The sequence below is a fragment of the Talpa occidentalis genome, unplaced genomic scaffold (assembly GCF_014898055.3).
Source record: "Talpa occidentalis isolate TD23 unplaced genomic scaffold, MPIMG_talOcc4v2.1, whole genome shotgun sequence".
NCBI lineage: Eukaryota > Metazoa > Chordata > Mammalia > Eulipotyphla > Talpidae > Talpa > Talpa occidentalis.
The window spans coordinates 110765380-110787314 of record NW_026555331.1 but is presented as its reverse complement, the minus strand read 5'-3'; the positions used below and the strand labels follow the sequence as shown (position 1 = coordinate 110787314).

Sequence of the window (21935 nt, the reverse complement as noted above, 5' to 3'; positions counted from 1 at the left end):
GCGCCTCAGGCCGCGCATGCGCCCAGCGCAGCCGCTTCCCCGCCGGTGCCCGGGGAACCCGGTGTCTTGGGGCGCGGCTGGGAGGCGTCAGCTGTACTGCGGTCTGTGTGCCTCCTTGGGCCTCCAGAGGAGGAGTGAGCCAGAGGTGCGGGAAGGTGAGACACCTCGCTGTGGGAGGCTGACTGCGCAGGGGGCCACCGGAGCACCCAGTGCGGGAGGGGCAGGGTGTGAAAACCCGGGCCCCTTTGGGGTTCCTTCTAGGGCCTGGGGGCTCTGGGGGGTCGGGGTGACCCGCGCGTCCCGCTTCCCTTGCCTGAGAGCGGGTCCTGCGCTCCCGACGCCCTCGCGGGAAGTGGACGACACCTGGGGGGGTTCTGGGCGCCCTGTTCTGGCGCGCGGGCCTGGCTGTTTTTATTACAGTGGGTTCAGGCTAGAGCGTGGGGAACGTACCGTCAAATTACCTGGGGCTGACACCGCCCCAACCCCTCCCCGGCCCGGGGGCCGCAGGCTGAGGGCAGAGCCGGCTCCGGACGCCGCGCCTGAGCAGGCCCCAGGCGGCGGGTCCCGGGCATCTGCCCCTGAAGGTGAGGCGCGAACCCCCACACCCCCCGCGCCCCGGAGGCAGGTAAAGAAGGCTTAACTGGGGCGCTCAGCCTTTGCATCTCCCCGGGGCGTTCGTTAGAAAGGAGGGACTGAATGGGGCTTGACTTCCTCCGGCATCAGCATGTGTGTAGGTTGGGACAAATGACAAAAACAGGCCAGTATCAGCTTGAATTTCTTTATTTTTTTCCCACTCCTCCTACTGACATTGGTAAACATAAGGCCCATTTTTCAATGTCAGGGCTTTTGCACTTGAGGTCCTCCCTGCTTGAAGTGCCCACTGCATCACTTCATTCGGGTCATTGTCAAATAACTCCCTCCTCAGAGAGAGCCACTAGGTCACTGTGTCTGAAACAGCACCCCTCGGGCACCTTAATCTATTTTCCACACCTTTTCTCCATGATACCTGTTAGTACCTGACATCTTTCCCTTTGGCCCTGTCTCTCTCCCCACTCCCGCTTAACCTCAGGAACCTCACTTGGTTCTTAGAGTCCAGTAGATTTTAATTAGTATTTGACTGGTTTTCTCACCTGCTGTGTAATCAGCCAACATTTGTGTTTATCATCTGACTTGCTTTACTACAAAGGAGGCCCTCGCATCCCTTCCCTTTTCATGTAAACAGTCATGTTTTGTCTTTCCATGTGGCTGAGTAGTGTTCCCTTGTGTGGACAGGCCACACCTTGACGCAGCCCTCTCTGCAGGCACACAGGTCACTACAGCCTTTGTTTAGGTGTAATTTGGGTGTAAATATGTGGGGGAGGTGAGCTGGGCATCTCCACCCTCCACAGCCTTTTCATTTCCCCACTGGAACTCAATCCACTCAGCACGGACTCTCCGGCCTCTCTGCCCTCACCCCCGGACAACCACACTCCACCTTCTCTTTCCAATTTGATGCTCTGGATACTCACCTGAGTGGAATTTCTCTACATTTGTCCTGTTGTGTCTGGGTAATTTATTGCACTTCTTATAAAGCCTCTAAGTTTCCTACAAGTTGTGGCACGTATCACAATTTCCTTCCTTGTTTAAGAGTGAATGTGACATTTCCTGTAGGCCACATTTTGTTTTTACATTTCTTTATCGCATGGAGTCAGTTGCTTCTAGATACTGGTAGACTGTGAATAATGCTGCTTGAACATGGGTGTAAAGGTAGCTGTTTGAGTCGCTGCCCTCAATTCTTTCGGGTGTTCCTGAGATGGAATGGCCGTGTCACGTGTTAGTTGTGTGTTCAGTGTTTAAGGGAGTTGCCGTGCTGCCCCCCACAGCAGCTGCACCGATTGACTTTCCTCCTTCAATGGCAGCGTGATACTGGAGTTTATGAATCTACCCCGTTTTGTTTGTCCACTCACCCACTGATCGACATTTGCACTCTTTCTACCCCTGGCCATTATGAACAGTGCTGCTATAATATTTGTGTACAAAATTTAGCTTGAACACCTGTTTTCCATTGTTTGGGGTTTATATCTAGGTGTGGAGACATTGACGTATATGGTAATACTCTTTTAAAAAAAAAAAAAAAACATTTTGGGGAAGTGCCAAACTATTTTAAGCATGGACTGCCTCATTTTACATTTCCACAGCATACGTGACAATATTTTTATTTAAAATTGTCTCCATTTTAACCATTGTAGAAAAATCCCAGGATTCTGCAGAAAACCAGGATGCTTCTACATATTGGGTGAAAAATGAAGTTCTTGCAGGTGTAGTAATCTTGCAGGTGTAGTAATCTTGCAGGTGTAGTAATGTAGTAATACATTAATGACTGCCAGGTATTTTTAATGCTAAAATGTGCACAGTCAAGCAAGCAAAAGGTCATCTTTTTGAAAGCTTTCAAAAACTTTTGATATGAAATAAGTAGATCAAGAAAACTTATGAGTGTATTGCCCACTTATCCATAGGTAGGATAGTATTTTTTTGGATTGTATACCTTTTTTTGGATTGTATACCTAGAGGCTAGGACGGATTATCTTTTATCTTTTTTCTTTTTAAAAATTTCTTTTTTTTTAATTTATTTATACAAGAACCGGGATACAGGCCAGATGCACAGGAGGGTGAGAGGATTCACCAGAGACAGAGCAGGGAACAGAACAGGCAGAGTGAGAAAATACACTGCTGAGGGGAGCAGCAGGTGACCAAGAGAGTTCTGCTGCACCATGTGGGACCCTAGCTGGCCAGCCGGGATTGAACTGGCGCTGCAGAGGCTGTGGACAGCTTCACAGTGCAGCGCTCAACCACCTGCACCACCAGGAGAGGCCCTAAAGATTTATTTCTTATTTACTTATGCATAAAAGAACTGGGGTAATAGCCAGAGGTGCAGGGGTCCGGGGGTGTGAGAATTCAGCAAAGACAGAGTGGAGAGCTGGTGGATCTAGTGAAATACACTACTGAGGGGAGCAGCAGGTGAGACAGGAGAGGTCTGCTGCACCATGTGGGTCAGCTCCCAGGCTAAGGAGTGAACTCATGCTACAGTGGCTGCAGATAGCTTGATAGCTGAGACTTTAACCCCTGCACCATAAGAACTAACTCCCATTCCTTGAGCGATTTTTCCAGGTAATCGTCACAAATCAAAATGAACTAAAATTAAGGAACCAACAGTAAATGAGGGCCTGTCATGCGTGGTACCTATTCTCTGCGTGGCTAACTCAAAATGCTGTCCAGGTATGAGTATCTTTGGGAAGCTTCTCCCTGCCCCTCTGTGGCCTGGTGTGTTTGACCAGCAGAGTGCTTATCTCCTATAATCTCCCCCACCACAGACTGGGAGCCCCGTAGGGCAGTGGCCAACCTCATCTAGCTTCTGAGGAAAGGGTACCCAAGAAATAGTTAGCTGCCCTGGAGGCAGCAAGGAATTCTACGTGTGCCCTGGTAATGCCCTGAAAGGATATACACAAAGATTGTCACCAGTAGCTTGACTGGCAGATTAGCACACATCTCGGTGTTTCATAGAAGGTTCGTTCCATTCCCGGCCCCTCCATCTTCAAAGTCCCTCCACTGCACACTCCTCCTGCTCATGGACTCCCACCACCTTCCGGTTTTGTCTTCTCCAAGAATGTCTCCACCTTTCCCCCCGCCCCCAGGCCCTGTCCGCTAGTTGTTTTATTTGCATGTCTCTGTTGTCATAACTTGAAGAGCAGCCCAATCCTGGGCCCTACTTACAAAGTGGGGACACTCATATCTTTCGAAGTCTCAGCTGGTTTTGTTCCTTTCACCGTCCAGTGCAGATAGCTAGCTAACATGGACCTTGGGAGGTTTGGGGGCCTTGGTGGAGCAAGATGGTACTGTATCTGAGGCTGCTGTATCCGATCTCAGCATGATGGGAAATGTCATTTGTCAAGGAAAGCTTTTAAAAAAATGCAGAATATTTTTATTTCAGAGGTTAGCTTTCATAATTTTTCACTTATAAATGTCATTTGTTCGGGCCTCCCCGGTGGCGCAGCGGTTGAGCGCTGGGTTGCGAAGCTGCCCGCAGCCTCTGCAGTGCCGGTTCGATCCCCCGGCTGCTCCCCGGCCACCGGAGGAGGGTCCCACATGGCGCGCAGACCTCTCCTGCCGCCCGCTGCTCCCCTCAGCAGTGTACTTCGGTCCTTCTGCCTGCTCTGCTCCCCGCTCTGGCTCTGGTGAATTCTCTCACCCTCCCAAGCTTCTGACTGTACCCAGTGCTTGTATAAATAAAAAAACAAACAAACAAAAAAAATAAATAAATAAATAAATGTCATTTGTTCAAGTAGTACTCCCTTCATGTTGTGTTTATGATATCGTCTGATGGCTTCAGTAAGCAGAGTTGGTTTCTGAGTTGAGTGTAGTGTATGTGTCCGGCGCAGACCCAGGACCTCCAAGCGTTTATTTTTTTTTTTTTAAGATTTATTTATTATACAAGCACTGGGTACAGTCAGAAGCGTGGGAGGGTGAGAGAATTCACCAGAGCCAGAGCGGGAAGCAGAATAGGCAGACTGACGAAATACACTGCTGAGGGGAGCAGCGGGTGAGGCAGGAGAGGTCTGTCACACCATGTGGGACCCTCGCCAGCGGCCAGGGATCAAACCGGCACTGCAGAGGCTGCGGGCAGCTTCGCAGCCCAGCGCTCAACCACTGCGCCACCAGGGGAGGCCCTCCAAACTTTAATTTTAAAGGAGCCGGGTCATCTGTGCACACAAAGACTCTTGGGGTAAAAGCACTTAAATAGAATCAGCATGCACTGAGAGAAGGGAGAGTAGTTTCCCAATAAAAACACCCTGTTTACCCATCCCTCCACTCTCCCCTGACCCCCATGGGCATATGTCCAAACAAAGTTAGCCCAAAGCAGGGCTGCCGAGGCCCAAAAGCTTGTCACAAGCCTAGGACACCTTTTGATGGGGAGCCACAGGAAAGGGGCATGGGCAGGTGGGGCCAGACATGTCTGGGATGAAGGGAGCCAAATCAAAGGTCAACCTCCCCACCTGTCTCTTACCCACACGTCTCTTTCAGATGTCTCTACATGTCTCCCCACATCTCTCTTCCAAGTCCCCCAAAGCCGAGAAGCAAGCGCGCTCTTCTGCAAGTGTCTCTCAAGCCCGCCTGCCTTCTGTGTCACATAGCTTCACCTGGCCGCTCAGCTCCGCCCCTCATTAAGTGGGGCTGGGGACATGGTCCCTCCCCCAACACAGATAGAGATTATGGTTCAGCTGAAATAAGCTTAAAGGTCAGGGCCGTTAAGTTGGCCCTTGCAGGTGAGATCTTAATGGCTCTGAACGACTACACAAGGTCAAGGAGCTGTCTCATCTGGGAGATTAAGCCTTACTTTCAAGAGGAGGTGCTCTGTTCTCATTCCTACCAAGATAATATCACTGGGAGGTGGAGTGATTACACTTAAGATGTATTTAGGTGGTCAAGGCAACAGAGGCGGTGACCCTAGACTAGATCATGGACTCAGGCGCGGGTTTTTTTATGGATCTGGTAATTCAGGAGCACCTGTCCCTACCTATCCTAGAACTTCACCTGTGGAGTCCACAGCCTTCACCTGTGGGGTGGGACCTGGGGGAACTTGAGGGAACCTCACGTGAGGGGTGGAGGTCCTCCCTGTGGGGCTTTGCTTTGGCATCTCCTCAGGTCTGCTCTCAGTGTCCCAGGGAGCCGATCTTCTTCTTACACTTGGCCAACATGTTACACACACACACAGGTTCTCACTGTCAGAAAGTTCTGGTTCCTTAGTCTCAGGTAAGATCTTTACAGTGGCTCTGTTGGCATCGTCGTGGCCATCAGTCTGTTCCCTGTGGGAGTACCTGCATGTTGACCATTTTCAAAGAGTTTCCCAGAGGCTTCTGATGCTGTGAAAGATCACAGTAATGCAGCTTCTCCTACCTGCTGTGCTCCGACAGCCTCACCCAGTGAGGCAGTGAGAAGGAAATTAGCCTCACAAAATGCTCATTTCTCATCAGCCTTACCCATACTTGTCCCTCACATGCTTTCCTTCCTTCAATTTAAAATAAACTGCATAGCTGATAAAAAAAAATAACCCTGTCCCTTGGTGATGATGATATTCCCCCCTTTGCAGACAGGGCTGCTTCCTGTCTCTAAATCAAAACACCACAACCCCACCCCGGAGGGCTTCTGCCCCTTCATCCTCTCATCCCAAGTGTGCCAAACACTTCTTTTTTCTGCCCTCTCTCCTCTTCTTTTTTTTTTTAATTTTTATTATTTTTTTTAAGATTTATTTATTTATGCATTCAAGAACTGGCATACAGGTCAGAGTCGCGGGGTGGGGGGTGGTGTGAAAGGATTCACCAGAGACAGAGTGGGAAGCAGAACAAGCAGATCTACTGAGATACACTGCTGAGGGGAGCAGCGGGTGAGACAGGAAAGGTCTGCTGCACCATGTGAGTAGCTCCCTGGCTGGGGATCGAACTCATGTGGCAGTGGTTGCAGATTGCTCCATAGCACTGAGACTTAACTCCTTGTGCCGCTAGGGAGGCCCACCTCCCTGTTCTTCTTGTGAAAATCAAAGTCATGTCTTGAGAATACTTTTTCCTTTTGTCCCAGAGCTGTCACTCCATCCTCTGATTCCAGAATTTCTACATGGCATGAAAAAGTCTCATCATGAAACAATGGTCTTCACTTACTGAAATATTCCCTTTTGAGAGCGTATTTACTAGATGGTGAGGCGTCGCTATCTGAGAATCCCCTGGCAGGTGCTCCATAAGAGTGCACAGGGGAAAATGTAGCTTTTAGGTTTCCTGCAATGCAGCATTAGTTCACTGCGACAGGATGTGGAACGCACACGTCAGCAGGATAGCGTGAGTGGCGTAACTTAAAAAACTCTGAAAAGAGCTACCTACTAGCTAGGCGGACCGCCGTACACTCGCTGTTTAAATGTGTTTCTAGAGATTACAGCTAGAGGTTATGGAACACAGGGAAAATAATGTGTATCGAAATTTGCATGGTGCTGATGTCTTTCATGCTTAGATTTGGATTAAGATTGACTCATTCATGCCAACACCACCAGAGGAGGAGCAACTGCCCATCTGCCATGCGCCCGCTGTCGCTGCGACCCATTGCATTCACGTTCGCTTCGTTCACTTGGCTTGGGGGTCCTCTGCCATTTCCTCCACCTCCAAGTTAATGATTTTCTCATTATCATTAATAAGGATTTACCGAGCGATGTACATAATCATGTCTAATCTTAAAATTCTCTCTTTAAAGTGTTTCTTTGATTTGGAAAATGAAGGCTCCCCTTTGGAGAGGTTGGCTTTTGCAAGTGGAAATTATCAGCCCTCAGTCTTATAACTTCCCATTACACTATATACCACGGGCATTTTTTTTAACACATGTATCCTTTATTTCTTCAGAAAAGAAAAAACATATAATCTATCTCAGCACAAAGTTAAAAGAAACAAAAACTGTCAAATAAAAGACTCAGCAGCAACCCCTCTCATTTTGTTGACATCACAGTGTTTGTCCAGAGGGCGTGTTGGAGAAATACAAATGGTAGCTTTCACAAAAGGAATTCTCCATTTCACAAATTAAAATAACATGAGTTTGTTGATAGGAAAATGATCAACTCTGTCAATTATGCACTATCACCAAGTTTACTGTGTCTGTGGTCCCATGTCCGGGTATCTGTAGTAAGAGGCTAACATTATTTACCTCATTCTATGTCCTTCTTGTTCCCACTGTTCTCCTTTACAGGACACGCCGTGAACAAATTAGGCTCCAGAAGCGTTTGGTTCTCATCTGAATCATGGCTCAGCCATTTAGAAATGCAAATTTTCTCCCTTTGCTGCTCCCAGAAAGCATTTGCCTTTAGTCCTTGCTGCACTCAGAGGGAGAGTAGAGAACATTTATGTTAATCAAGTATTGTTCCTTTAGGACGTTCCCATTTGATTAATGGGGAAGGATATTTTTTTTTCTAGTTGTAGAGAAGCTGTAAGTTAAGTCTGAAATTATTCTGTTGCAGGAAAAGACTCAAACCTGGAAGACAGTGCAGTGTGGGGGATACTCCAGGTACAGCCAGAGGACGTTGGCGTTTCCCTGTCAGGTACTGAGTAGAGACTGTTCACAGTTTGATTAAAAACTCTGAAGCCTGGCCAGTTTGAATATGGTCAAATAAATTCACTTAAAATTCTTTGAATCATTTGTGACACCTGCTTGATTCTGGCTGTGTGCTTCCTGAGCTGCATTGTGTTTTGGAGCATCTGACCTAAACTCTTACTACCTAAACTCATAGGTGTCGGTGCGTTTTTTCCCCAAATATCATTATATTTGAATTTGAAATCAACAGGGTCAGATCCTTTCTGCATAGCCCCGCCTCACCCCCGCCAGATTGGATTTGCACAGTGCTATGTGATAAAGTAATTCATGTAGCATTGTTATGATCTTTATAAAAACAATGTACTCTTCCTGGGAGTAAAAGCTTTATGTACCTTCAGATGGAACCATTTCTCCTTTTGCACAAAAATGCTCCTGTGATTCAATACTCTGCCACATTTTCTATTTCAGGCTAATAGAGATCTTGATGCTGGAGTTGCGGTTGAACAAGATGCTCAGGTAAATGAGACCTAATACGTGATGGTTTTACTGTGACATGTAAGTGACAAAAATCCATGTTAGTAAATCATCAGCAGTGTTGTAAGAGCAACTTATTTATGGGTCATTACCAAATCATAAGACCCTGCAAGTATAGTTTTCTCATTTTGATCTGGCAACAAAATATTTTATCCCAAAATGAGATGAAATGAAATAAATTGCTTATGAACAGTGAGTCCCATCTAGATGTTACCCTTTTCCAGTTATGGAACATTCATAGAACAGAAATTAAAACAAGAACAACTTAGGTGTTTGTTTTGTTTTGTTTTTTTGTTTTTTTTCCTAAAAGGACAGGGTAGAACTGTATGCAGTAGATGAAGAAAGAATATCTCAGTGATAAAAGGTGTTTTCTTTTTTTTTCAAAGCTGCGTCTTTTTTTTTTTTTTTTTAAAGATTTATTTATTTATTTATTTATATAAGCACTGGGTACAGTCAGAAGCGCGGGAGGGTGAGCGAATTCACCAGAGCCAAAGGGGAAAGCAGAGCAGGCAGACTGACAAAGTACACTGCTGAGGGGAGCAGTGGGTGGCAGGAGAGGTCTGCGCACCAGTGGCCGGGGATCGAACCGGCACTACAGAGGCTGCAGGCAGCTTCACAACCCAGTGCTCAACCACTACGCCACCGGGGAGGCCCAAGGTGTTTTCTTATGTAACAGAGGACAGGTTACAATACTGGGAGATTCGTCCACCTTTTCTTGGATGGAACTCTAAGTAGGAGTGTTTTATCATCAGCTGCTTTACAGTGACACCCGGATAACATGTTGCATAGTGTCGGTATGGTTTATAAAGTAATCCAACATAGGAATTAAGTGAGGAAATTCAGAGCATGAAACTGGAAAATGTGAAATCGGTAATAAAGGTAGAATCATGTATCATAGGCCCGACTTTCTGGTCACGTGAGGCAGTAAACTACGCAGGCCTTGATGGTTGGTCACCCACCTGGGAGAGTCACAGGCCCTTTTCATCCGCTCTTCCCGCGGACGGTTCTCTCTGAAACTGGACTTGGGGTCTGCCTTGGCTAACAGGGAAGCTGGAGGACATTATCACTGTTGGGTGGTGCCGGAGACCAGCTCCGGTGAACAGGGTTGAGGAGAGGAAACCGAAAGAACCTGGAAATAAAGAAATGACAGACAGAAAATATGTTTAAGAGAAGTGGGACCCAGGGGACGCAAGGCTTCTCAGTCCAAGCCCAAGCGTCCGAGTGCCCAGTGCGACTCATGTTCACCGATACAAACTGCCCCCCTCCCTCCTTGTTCGTTACTAGACAATGAATCACTCTTCGTTCTAGCCTTGGCCGGGCACATCTTCACGGCCAGGGTTCTGCGTTGCCGGTATGTCCTATTCCCTTTCTAGTCTCGCCTGTGTCTCAGGCTTAGCTTTGCTGACACAAGAAAGGACATCGTGGTCTGGACACGGGCTGATCTTCCAGCCTGTGTGACCCATCTCCAGTCACGACCCCGACATCCTCCTTGTCTCAGCACCTCACGCCGCACGGGTCTCCAGCAGGGTGTGTTGACTTCGTGTCCTCAGAATGCTGTGCTAGCTGGAGGGAGATCAGGAAAGAACCAAACAGTCCCTCCCGCTTGCCTCACGGTCCCTGAGGAAGGGCAAGCCTACTGTGTCATGTCATTGTTAAAGCCCGAAAGCCCTACGTTGGTGCCCACTGTCCTCAGGCTGAAGGTCAAGCCTCTGAACGTACTTATGAGACTCTTGTTATCTGCCTCTTACTCACTTGTGCCTTCAGCCTCTCTCCTGCACGCTCGCTCTCTTCTCGCCCCCGCCGCCCGTTCACCTGACTCGTTCTTTTTCAAGGGCAAGTCCTTTCTGCATAGCCCTGCCTCACCCCCGGCCAGGTGAGTATCAGGTGCCCTTACAGGGAAGTCCAGGGCACTGGAGCTTCCCTCCACAGTCCTTGCGGCCGTCTGCTGAAGTTGCCTTTGTACCTGACTGTCCCCCACCCCCCGGGCTCTCTGAGCTGTCGGCTCGTGGCAGATAGCTACACGCTTCACCTTCCAGCAGGAGCGGGCACTCAGAAATCTCCGGTGACTGCACCGAGCGTCCTCTAAAGTGGAGGGGACACCGTCCCTTGTCTAGCTAAGGAAACGGAGGCTCAGGAATTGGAGGGCAAAACCCAGGCCCCACTTGGGCCAGTCTGCCCCTAAAGCCCGTCTCTTTTGTCCAAGCCAGTAGTCTCAGGGTTGTTGCCTGTCGGTTCCCCTCTCGCCTTTCCTTGTGAAGTGTCCAGTGGAGCACAGAGCTGGCTGAGCACTACCCCTACGGGAGGGGAAAGTGCTAGAGCAGCCATACAGGCCTCTCAAATGTCAGGGCCTTGTTGATTACTGGGTAGAGCTGTATGCAGTAGATGAAGAAAAAATATTTCATCGATAAAAGGTGTTTTCTTATGTAACAGATGACAAGGTACAAAACTGGGAGATTCTTCCACCTTTCCTTGGATGGAACTCTTAAGTAGGAGTGTTCTTTTGTCAGCTGCTTTATAGTGACACCCGGATAACATGTTGCACGTAAGTGGCTTTTAAATTCCAGGCCTCTCTCAAAAGTTGGGCCTTGTTGATTACTGGGATGACACCGCACTGTGGGCTGGGTAGGCGACTGTGTGGTTGTCACAACCCTCCAGGGTGGGAGTTCAGGTCAGGGGCGAAGATGTAGGCCGTCTCAGGTGACCGTGTGAGGCCTTGGCTAGCGGGTAGCAGGCCAGGTTCCCAGCAGGACCCGAGGTGTCCCGAGCACAGTGCCGCAGGACGAGGCTACTGGGGGTGGTCACCGGTGCGTTTTTACCTCGTTCTTACTGGTTTCTCCCCTCAGAGAGCCCATGTACAGCAGTGATCAGACTTTCTTGTGCCCGTGGACCTCCTGGGGTTCCCCTTGGAGTACAGGTTCTGACCCAGTGAGCTGCTCAGGAGTGAATGAAGGCAGGACCTGTGTCCTGCATGCCCATAACTGAACCCAAAAAGCCCCTCTGTTTTCCACATCCAGCTCCTCCTGCCGTAGGTCCTCTGACTGCTCCCCCTCTGCAGTGAGCCACCCACAGGGAGGTGTTCCTCACCTTCCCTTCACTTTGGGGCTCACCTTGTCCTCTCAGGTCAACAATACCCCCTCTCCCCCCCCCCCCCCCGATCAAACTGCAGGTGGCACCTCCCATCTGGGTCCTGAGCAGGCCAGGTTCCCCCAGCAGGAGCCCCCCTCCCAGCCCTGGGCCCTGGCAGCTCACAGGTGAGGCTGAAAGTCTTTCCCGGGGGCCAGCCCCACCTCCCGCCCGTCGGGCCCCAGCTACATGGTAACATTTTGGGAATTCAGACCGGAGTGGAGGCAGATAGCCCTGCCTGCTCAAAGATAGGGTTAACCTAAGGATTCTGAGATCAGCGCAGAGGGCTCCGGTGTACCCGCCGGCTAGGGGGGGTGGGGGCGATGTTTGTGTCATGTAAATTATGTTAGGTGTACACCCAGCTCAGTGTCAGAATTGCTCAAATGTGTTGAGCTTCAGATGCAGCTGAGAGACTGTCCCTGGGGGTCAGGGCTGGGCACAGGCCTGGAGGGAGAACGGAGGCCCCGCAGGCTGTCCTGGGGGCACTTCATAAGCAACGAGGATGCGCCTCCCGGCTGCCCGCGGAGACCCTGCCTCGGGAAGGCCGTGGGGTCCGGGCACACACCTTGAGTGGAGACTGAGATGGAGGGGAAGTGGGGGGGAGAGAGGGAACTGGGACAGGGGAAGGTCCCCTTTTCATTAGGGGGCGGGTTAAATAATATTGGCTTTCACTTAGATGTTTTTCATAAAATTCTGGTGAATATTTTTGCACATAAAGATTTTTAATCTGCATTCCAATGCTTTTCCTTAGGTCATTTTCCAAAAATAGAATGATGAGTTCTATTTAAAATAAAATGAAATGAAACTACTAAATTCAAGATTCCCTTGAATTGAAGGTGTGTGTGACTTTATTTGCTGTGGAATGAGAGAGAACATGATGCCTGTGGCCCCTGCAGCTTTTCCTCCTCCTCCGCTGTCGTCCTCGCGGCTGTTGGCCCCGCCCCGCCCCCGCCGGCCCCACCCCCGTCCCTGGAACCGGCCTCTGTAAATGCCGCTTTCGCCGCCTCGCTCCTCGCCCGCGGGCGGCGACCCCGCCGTCTGTCTACACCTCAGGCCGCGCGGCCCCTTCGTTTCCCGCGTGACCCGTGGGCACGGCCTTCACGGGCGACCCTCCGTTTTACTGCGCTTCTACCCTTTCCCACTTCCTCTGCGCTTGGCCCTCCCGTCCCGCCTTTCACCTCCCCGTAGGCGCTGCCCCGCGTCCGCTTCCTCACGCGGCAGCCTCCGGTCCAGGAGGAAACGCTTTCCCGTCCCGTCCTCCCCGCGCCAAGGAAGCAGCATTGCTCCCGGCCCCTGTCAGGTCACCAGGCCGTGACTTTCCCACGATACCACCCCGGTCCACAAGATGGCGCGCTCCGTTTTTAGATCAGCCCATTAGCGCGAAGAGCCTCTCCTTCCTCATAGGACATTTATATGTCGTTTCCCTAGACTGTTATTTTCCCACGATACCACCCCGGTCCACAAGGGGGCGCTCTATATTTTTTCAGTACTTCATCTAGCCAAGGAGCCTCTCCTTCCTTCCTAGTTGACTGCGCCCTACAATTACGTCATCAGTAGACGACATTGTTAAACTGATAAAGAAGACTAGCGTATGCAAGAAAACGGGATTAGAAATAGGATAGCGCCTCCTTGTGCACTGGGGTGGTATGGTGGGAAAATCGAGCACTTAAGAAGCAGGTAACACGGAAGTTCCCGGACAGGAAGGAGAGACTCTTGGGCAGCTAATTCGCTCCAATATAAGAGAGCGCCGTCTTGTGGACCGGGGTGGTATCGTGGGAAAATCACGATCTATAGAAACATTTGATACGGAAGTGTCTGAGGAGGAAGGAGCGGCTACTTGAACAAATGAGATACTCGAAAATATGAGAGCGCCGTCTTGTGGACCGGGGTGGTATCGTGGGAAAATAACGGTCTATGGAAACAGTTGACACGGAAGTGTCTGAGGAGGAAGGAGCGGCTACTCGGACAAATGAGCTGCTCGAAAATAGGAGTGCGCCGCCTTGTGGACCGGGGTGGTATCGTGGGAAAATCACGGTCTGTGGAAACAGTTGACACGGAAGTGTCTGAGGAGGAAGGAGCGACTACTCAGACAAATGAGCTCTTCGAAAAACGAGAGCGCCGCCTTCTGGACCGGGGTGGTATCGTGGGAAAATCAGTTTATGGAAACAGATGACAAGGAAGTGTCTGAGGAGGAAGGAGCGGCTACTCGGACAAATGAGCTGCTCGAAAATAGGAGAGCGCCGCCTTTTGGACCGGGGTTGTATCGTGGGAAAATAATGGTCTATGGACACACACGACATGGAAGTGTCTGCGGAGGAAGGAGCGGCTCCTCGGACAAATGAGCCGCTGGCAAGACGGCGCGCGCCGTCTTGTGGACCGGGGTGGTATCGTGGGAAAGTCACGGCCTGGGGACCTGACAGGGCCCGGGAGCAATGCGGCTTCCGAGGCGCGGGGAGGACGGGACGGGAAAGCGTTTCCTCCTGGACCGGAGGCTGCCGTGTGAGGAAGCGGACGCGGGGCAGCGCCTACGGGGAGGTGAAAGGCGGGACGGGAGGGCCAAGCGCAGAGGAAGTGGGAAAGGGGCGAAGCGCAGTAAAACGGAGGGTCGCCCGTGAAGGCCGTGCCCGCGGGTCACGCGGGAAACGAAGGGGCCGCGCGGCCCGAGGTGTAGACAGACGGCGGGGGACGCCGCCCGCGGGCGAGGAGCGAGGCGGCGAAAGCGGCATTTACAGAGGCCGGTTCCAGGGACGGGGACGGGGGCGGGGCCGGCGGGGCGGGGCGGGGCCAACAGCCGCGAGGACGACAGCCGAGGAGGAGGAAAAGCTGCAGGGGCCACAGGCATCATGTTCTCTCTCATTCCACAGCAAATAAAGTCACACACACCTTCAATTCAAGGGAATCTTGAATTTAGTAGTTTCATTTCATTTTATTTTATTTTAAATAGAACTCATCTTTCTATTTTTGGAAAATGACCTAAGGAAAAGCATTGGAATGCAGATTAAAAATCTTTATGTGCAAAAATTCACCAGAATTTTATGAAAAAATCTAAGTGAAAGCCAATATTATTTAACCCGCCCCCTAATGAAAAGGGGACCTACCCCCGTCCCAGTTCCCTCTCTCCCCCCCACTTCCCCTCCATCTCAGTCTCCACTCAAGGCGTGTGCCCGGACCCCACGGCCTTCCCGAGGCAGGGTCTCCGCAGGCAGCCGGGAGGCGCATCCTCGTTGCTTATGAAGTGCCCCCAGGACAGCCTGCGGGGCCTCCGTTCTCCCTCCAGGCCTGTGCCCAGCCCTGACCCCCAGGGTCAGTCTCTCAGCTGCATCTGAAGCTCAACACATTTGAGCAATTCTGACACTGAGCTGGGTGTACACCTAACATAATTTACATGACACAAACATCGCCCCCACCCCCTCTAGCGGGCGGGTACACCGGAGCCCTCTGCGCTGTTCTCAGAATCCTTAGGTTAACCCTATCTTTGAGCAGGCAGGGCTATCTGCCTCCACTCCGGTCTGAATTCCCAAAATGTTACCATGTAGCTGGGGCCCGACGGGCGGGAGGTGGGGCTGGCCCCCGGGAAAGACTTCCAGCCTCACCTGTGAGCTGCCAGGGCCCAGGGCTGGGAGGGGGGCTCCTGCTGGGGGAACCTGGCCTGCTCAGGACCCAGATGGGAGGTGCCACCTGCAGTTTGATGGGGGGGGGGGGGGGGGGTATTGTTGACCTGAGAGGACAAGGTGAGCCCCCAAAGTGAAGGGAAGGTGAGGAACACCTCCCTGTGGGTGGCTCACTGCAGAGGGGGAGCAGTCAGAGGACCTACGGCAGGAGGAGCTGGATGTGGAAAACAGAGGGGCTTTTTGGGTTCAGTTATGGGCATGCAGGACACAGGTCCTGCCTTCATTCACTCCTGAGCAGCTCACTGGGTCAGAACCTGTACTCCAAGGGGAACCCCAGGAGGTCCACGGGCACAAGAAAGTCTGATCACTGCTGTACATGGGCTCTCTGAGGGGAGAAACCAGTAAGAACGAGGTAAAAACGCACCGGTGACCACCCCCAGTAGCCTCGCCCTGCGGCACTGTGCTCGGGACACCTCGGGTCCTGCTGGGAACCTGGCCTGCTGCCCGCTAGCCAAGGCCTCACACGGTCACCTGAGACGGCCTACATCTTCGCCCCTGACCTGAACTCCCACCCTGGAGGGTTGTGACAACCACACAGTCGCCTACCCAGCCCACAGTGCGGTGTCATCCCAGTAATCAACAAGGCCCAACTTTTGAGAGAGGCCTGGAATTTAAAAGCCACTTACGTGCAACATGTTATCCGGGTGTCACTATAAAGCAGCTGACAAAAGAACACTCCTACTTAAGAGTTCCATCCAAGGAAAGGTGGAAGAATCTCCCAGTTTTGTACCTTGTCATCTGTTACATAAGAAAACACCTTTTATCGATGAAATATCTTCTTCATCTACTGCATACAGCTCCACCCTGTCCTTTCAGGAAGGGAAAAAAAAAAAAATGCACCAAAGTTGTTCTTGTTTTAATTTCTGTTTCATGAATGTTCCATAACTGGAAAGGGGCAACATACTTAGATGGGACTCACTGTTCATATGCAATTTATTTCATTTCATTTCATTTCTATTTGGGATAAAATATTTTGTTGCCAGAACAAAATGAGAAAACTGTACTTGCAGGGGTCCTATGTTTTGGTAATGACCCAGAAATAAGATTGCTCTTAGATGCTATTACTACTCTGATGATGGCTTTTTAGTAACATGGACTTTGTCACTTACATATCACAGTAAAACCATCACGTATTAGGTCTCATTTACCTGAGCATCTTGTTCTACGGCAACTCCAGCATCAGGGTCTCTATTAGCCTGAAATAGAAAATGTGGCAGAGTATTGAATCACAGGGCCTGGGGGCAGAGGGGAAAGGTGGAGACATTCTTGGAGAAGACAAAACTGGAAGGTGGTGGGAGCCCACGAGCAGGAGGAGTGTGCAGTGGAGGGACTCTGAAGATGGAGGGGCCGGGAATGGAATGAACCTTCTATGAAACACGAAGATGTTTCCAAAGCTTAGCTATTGTAAACAGTGCTGCTATAAACAGAGGGGTGCAGGTGCTCTTTGGAATCGATGTTTCTGTGTCCTTTGGGTAAATACCTAGAGTGGAAATGCTGGATCATATGGAAGCTCTATGTTTAGTAGTAAGCTTTGGAAACAACCCAAATGCCCAAAAATAGATGACTGGATCAAGAAGATGTGGTACATATACACCATGGAATATTACTCAGCATTCAAAAAAGATAAACACATGCAATTTTTGCAGCAACATGGATGGCGCTGGAAGGGATCATGCTTAGCGAAATAATCCAGAAAGAAAAAGAAAAACACCGGATGGTCTCACTCATAGCAGGAATCTAGAAAACTTAAATAAGGGACCAGGAGAATGAATAACTATAAGAAAGTGAAAATCAAAATCAACTAAAAACTATGAACCAGAGACACTCTATGGGGGGTGGGGCGTGGGGAGGGGAGGGATTGGGGTCAAAATAAGGGGGTTGCAATTGTATGGGGAATATAAAAATAAAATTTATTTATAAAAAAAAAAAAAACACCAAGATGTGTGCTAATCTGCCAGTCAAGATACTGGTGACAATCTTTGTGTATATCTTTTCAGGGCATTACCAGGGCACACGTAGAATTCCTTGCTGCCTCCAGGGCAGCTAACTATTTCTTGGGTACCCTTTCATCAGAAGCTAGATGAGGTTGGCCACTGCCCTACGGGGCTCCCAGTCTGTGGTGGGGGAGATTATAGGAGTTAAGGACTCTGCTGGTCAAACACACCAGGCCACAGGGACAAGGAGAAGCTTCCCAAAGACACTCATACCTGGACAGCATTTTGAGTTAGCCACGCAGAGAAGAGGTACCACGCATGACAGGCCCTCATTTACTGTTGGTTCCTTAATTTTAGTTCATTTTGATTTGTGACGATTACCTGGGAAACTCGCTCAAGGAATGGGAGTTAGTTCTTACTGGCAATGTTTTTATTATAGTTAACTGAAAAGATAAAGGCCTCCCTCATGGTGCAGGGGTTAAAGTCTCAGCTATCAAGCTATCTGCAGCCACTGCAGCATGAGTTCACTCCTCAGCCTGGCAGCTGACCCACATGGCGCAGCAGACCTCTCCTGTCTCGCCTGCTGCTCCCCTCAGCAGTATTTCATTGGATCTGCCTTCTCTCCACTGTCTCGGGTGAATCCTCTCACTCATCCACCCTCCCCCCACCTCTGACTATACCCCAGTTGTTGTATGCATAATAAGAAATAAATCTTTAAAAAGAAAAAAGATAAAAGATAATCCGTCCTAGCCTCTAGGTATACAATCCAAAAAACTACTATCCCTACCTATGGATAAGTGGGCAATACACTCATAAGTTTTCTTGATCTACTTATTTCATATCAAAAGTTTTTGAAAGCTTTCAAAAAGATGACCTTTTGCTTGCTTGACACATGTGTGCACATTTTAGCACTAAAAATACCTGGCAGTCATTAATGTACTTGGATTACTACACCTGCAAGAACTTCATTTTTCACCCAATATGTAGAAGCATCCTGGTTTTCTGCAGAATCCTGGGATTTTTCTACAATGGTAAAAATGGAGACAATTTTAAATAAAAATATTGTCACGTATGCTGTGGAAATGTAAAATGAGGCAGTCCATGCTTAATATAGTTTGGCACTTCCCCAAAATGTTTTTTTTAAAAAAAAGTGTATTACCATATATTTCAATGTCTCCACACCTAGATATAAACCCCAAACAATGGAAAACAGGTGTTCAAGCTAAATTTTGTACACAAATATTATAGCAGCACTGTTCATAATGGCCAGGGGTAGAAAGAGTGCAAATGTCGATCAGTGGGTGAGTGGACAAACAAAACGGGGTAGATTCATAAACTCCAGTATCACGCTGCCATTGAAGGAGGAAAGTCAATCGGTGCAGCTGCTGTGGGGGGCAGCACGGCAACTCCCTTAAACACTGAACACACAACTAACACGTGACACGGCCATTCCATCTCAGGAACACCCGAAAGAATTGAGGGCAGCGACTCAAACAGCTACCTTTACACCCATGTTCAAGCAGCATTATTCACAGTCTACCAGTATCTAGAAGCAACTGACTCCATGCGATAAAGAAATGTAAAAACAAAATGTGGCCTACAGGAAATGTCACATTCACTCTTAAACAAGGAAGGAAATTGTGATACGTGCCACAACTTGTAGGAAACTTAGAGGCTTTATAAGAAGTGCAATAAATTACCCAGACACAACAGGACAAATGTAGAGAAATTCCACTCAGGTGAGTATCCAGAGCATCAAATTGGAAAGAGAAGGTGGAGTGTGGTTGTCCGGGGGTGAGGGCAGAGAGGCCGGAGAGTCCGTGCTGAGTGGATTGAGTTCCAGTGGGGAAATGAAAAGGCTGTGGAGGGTGGAGATGCCCAGCTCACCTCCCCCACATATTTACACCCAAATTACACCTAAACAAAGGCTGTAGTGACCTGTGTGCCTGCAGAGAGGGCTGCGTCAAGGTGTGGCCTGTCCACACAAGGGAACACTACTCAGCCACATGGAAAGACAAAACATGACTGTTTACATGAAAAGGGAAGGGATGCGAGGGCCTCCTTTGTAGTAAAGCAAGTCAGATGACAAACACAAATGTTGGCTGATTACACAGCAGGTGAGAAAACCAGTCAAATACTAATTAAAATCTACTGGACTCTAAGAACCAAGTGAGGTTCCTGAGGTTAAGCGGGAGTGGGGAGAGAGACAGGGCCAAAGGGAAAGATGTCAGGTACTAACAGGTATCATGGAGAAAAGGTGTGGAAAATAGATTAAGGTGCCCGAGGGGTGCTGTTTCAGACACAGTGACCTAGTGGCTCTCTCTGAGGAGGGAGTTATTTGACAATGACCCGAATGAAGTGATGCAGTGGGCACTTCAAGCAGGGAGGACCTCAAGTGCAAAAGCCCTGACATTGAAAAATGGGCCTTATGTTTACCAATGTCAGTAGGAGGAGTGGGAAAAAAATAAAGAAATTCAAGCTGATACTGGCCTGTTTTTGTCATTTGTCCCAACCTACACACATGCTGATGCCGGAGGAAGTCAAGCCCCATTCAGTCCCTCCTTTCTAACGAACGCCCCGGGGAGATGCAAAGGCTGAGCGCCCCAGTTAAGCCTTCTTTACCTGCCTCCCGGGGCGCGGGGGGTGTGGGGGTTCGCGCCTCACCTTCAGGGGCAGATGCCCGGGACCCGCCGCCTGGGGCCTGCTCAGGCGCGGCGTCCGGAGCCGGCTCTGCCCTCAGCCTGCGGCCCCCGGGCCGGGGAGGGGTTGGGGCGGTGTCAGCCCCAGGTAATTTGACGGTACGTTCCCCACGCTCTAGCCTGAACCCACTGTAATAAAAACAGCCAGGCCCGCGCGCCAGAACAGGGCGCCCAGAACCCCCCCAGGTGTCGTCCACTTCCCGCGAGGGCGTCGGGAGCGCAGGACCCGCTCTCAGGCAAGGGAAGCGGGACGCGCGGGTCACCCCGACCCCCCAGAGCCCCCAGGCCCTAGAAGGAACCCCAAAAGGGGCCCGGGTTTCCACACCCTGCCCCTCCCGCACTGGGTGCTCCGGTGGCCCCCTGCGCAGTCAGCCTCCCACAGCGAGGTGTCTCACCTTCCCGCACCTCTGGCTCACTCCTCCTCTGGAGGCCCAAGGAGGCACACAGACCGCAGTACAGCTGACGCCTCCCAGCCGCGCCCCAAGACACCGGGTTCCCCGGGCACCGGCGGGGAAGCGGCTGCGCTGGGCGCATGCGCGGCCTGAGGCGCTGCGCAGGTGCGCTCGGCTGGTGGGCGGGGCGGGGCGGGCGGGGCGGGGCGGGGCACACGCGCCACTCGCTCTCAGTGGCCACGCCCATCAGGTGGTCCCCCCAGCAGCCTGACAGTTTGAAAATTCAAACTCAAATGGAGCAAATATGCCGCGTCTTCTCCAAAAATAGTGTCAGTGAAAATTCCAGGAAGCCACTAAAATGGCAAAAGGGGTCTACTTGGATTTCAAACCTCGCTCAGGATTGTTTAGCAGTGACCACAGGTGACTGATAATGATAGAATGGGTGTGAGGATTCGATCCTCCGACCTCGCTCTGAGCTTTGCTGCAGTCCTGGGTCTTTATCTCCCCCTTCCCCCGTCACTGTCGTCCTAGTTTTCTGCTCTGCCAGCATTGCCCGTCCTCGCCACCAGGCTGCGTTGCTGCCATTTCTCAAAGCTTTTTCCCTTAGGGCCCTTTCCACAATCCCCCCTCACCCCCTGCCCCTCAGTCATTCTACTCTCCATTCACCATCCACCCCCACAAAGTCCCATAACAAATCGGAACTGCTGGAATGAGGTCTGGACTCCCCTGTCTTCTGAGTCCTGTCACCCTTCATTCTCCACTAACACATTCTCCACTGCCTTTTAAACCTCCATCCTCAGATCTTCCCTCACCTCTGCTCTGCCTGTCAGTGTAGTCTCAGGTACTCATTGCCTCATTCAAAAATATATTTTCCTCAGTATTTCTTCCACTGATATCATGATTGTCTTTCCCTTCTTAAACCAACATCCTGTATCTCTATTGAATCTTCTACTCACTCAATGTTTTGTTCTGACTCTAATTTTTAAGTGTTCATAAATCCACATTCTCATTGTAAACATATCAAATATTCTAGAAATACTCAAAAGTCACAGCATTTCTCCACCCAACACTTCTCCCAATATCTTCCCACTCCCCTTGTCATGTAAAATTTAGTGTGGTTTCTTCCCTCTTAGATGTGCATATGTTACACACATAGGTTCATGTTGCATATATCCCTTTTCCCCAGTTGTTAGGTTGTTAGGGACTTTTATTTTATGTGTGTGTGTGTGTGAGAGAGAGAGAGAGAGAGAGAGCGAGACAGAGAGAGAGAGAGAGAGAGAGAGAGACTTGCTTCTCTACTTAACCACTCATGGTTTAGTAGCATGTATCATTATTTTCTATTAATTAGGACTTACAGATTATTTCTAGTTTTCTTCCCTGTTGATGGACTTTTTACTTCTATTTTTTCCCTTTAAAAACAGTATCATACTGATCATCCTTTTATGTATATCTTTGCTCATCTGCAAGTTAATCTGAGGAATGTGG

At 50.0% G+C, this 21935-nt stretch overlaps 2 long non-coding RNA genes across 3 annotated transcripts; one reads left to right on the top strand and one right to left on the bottom strand.

Annotated features, from left to right (window-relative positions):
* The first annotated feature begins 38 nt into the window (after positions 1-38).
* On the top strand, positions 39-9019 carry LOC119244514 (uncharacterized). Its single transcript, XR_005125069.2, has 3 exons — positions 39-155; positions 8024-8104; positions 8566-9019. It is a non-coding gene; the product is annotated as an uncharacterized LOC119244514 (long non-coding RNA).
* Positions 7400-20553, bottom strand: LOC119244507 (uncharacterized). 2 transcript variants are annotated; one of them, XR_008550788.1, is made up of 5 exons: positions 20454-20553; positions 16574-16621; positions 9591-9760; positions 8490-8643; positions 7400-7879 (listed from the first exon to the last, which is right to left on the bottom strand). It is a non-coding gene; the product is annotated as an uncharacterized LOC119244507 (long non-coding RNA). The 2 variants fall into 2 exon arrangements; XR_005125064.2 differs by lacking the exon at positions 20454-20553 and having other exon boundaries at positions 16574-17140.
* Between the last annotated feature and the right edge of the window lie 1382 nt (positions 20554-21935).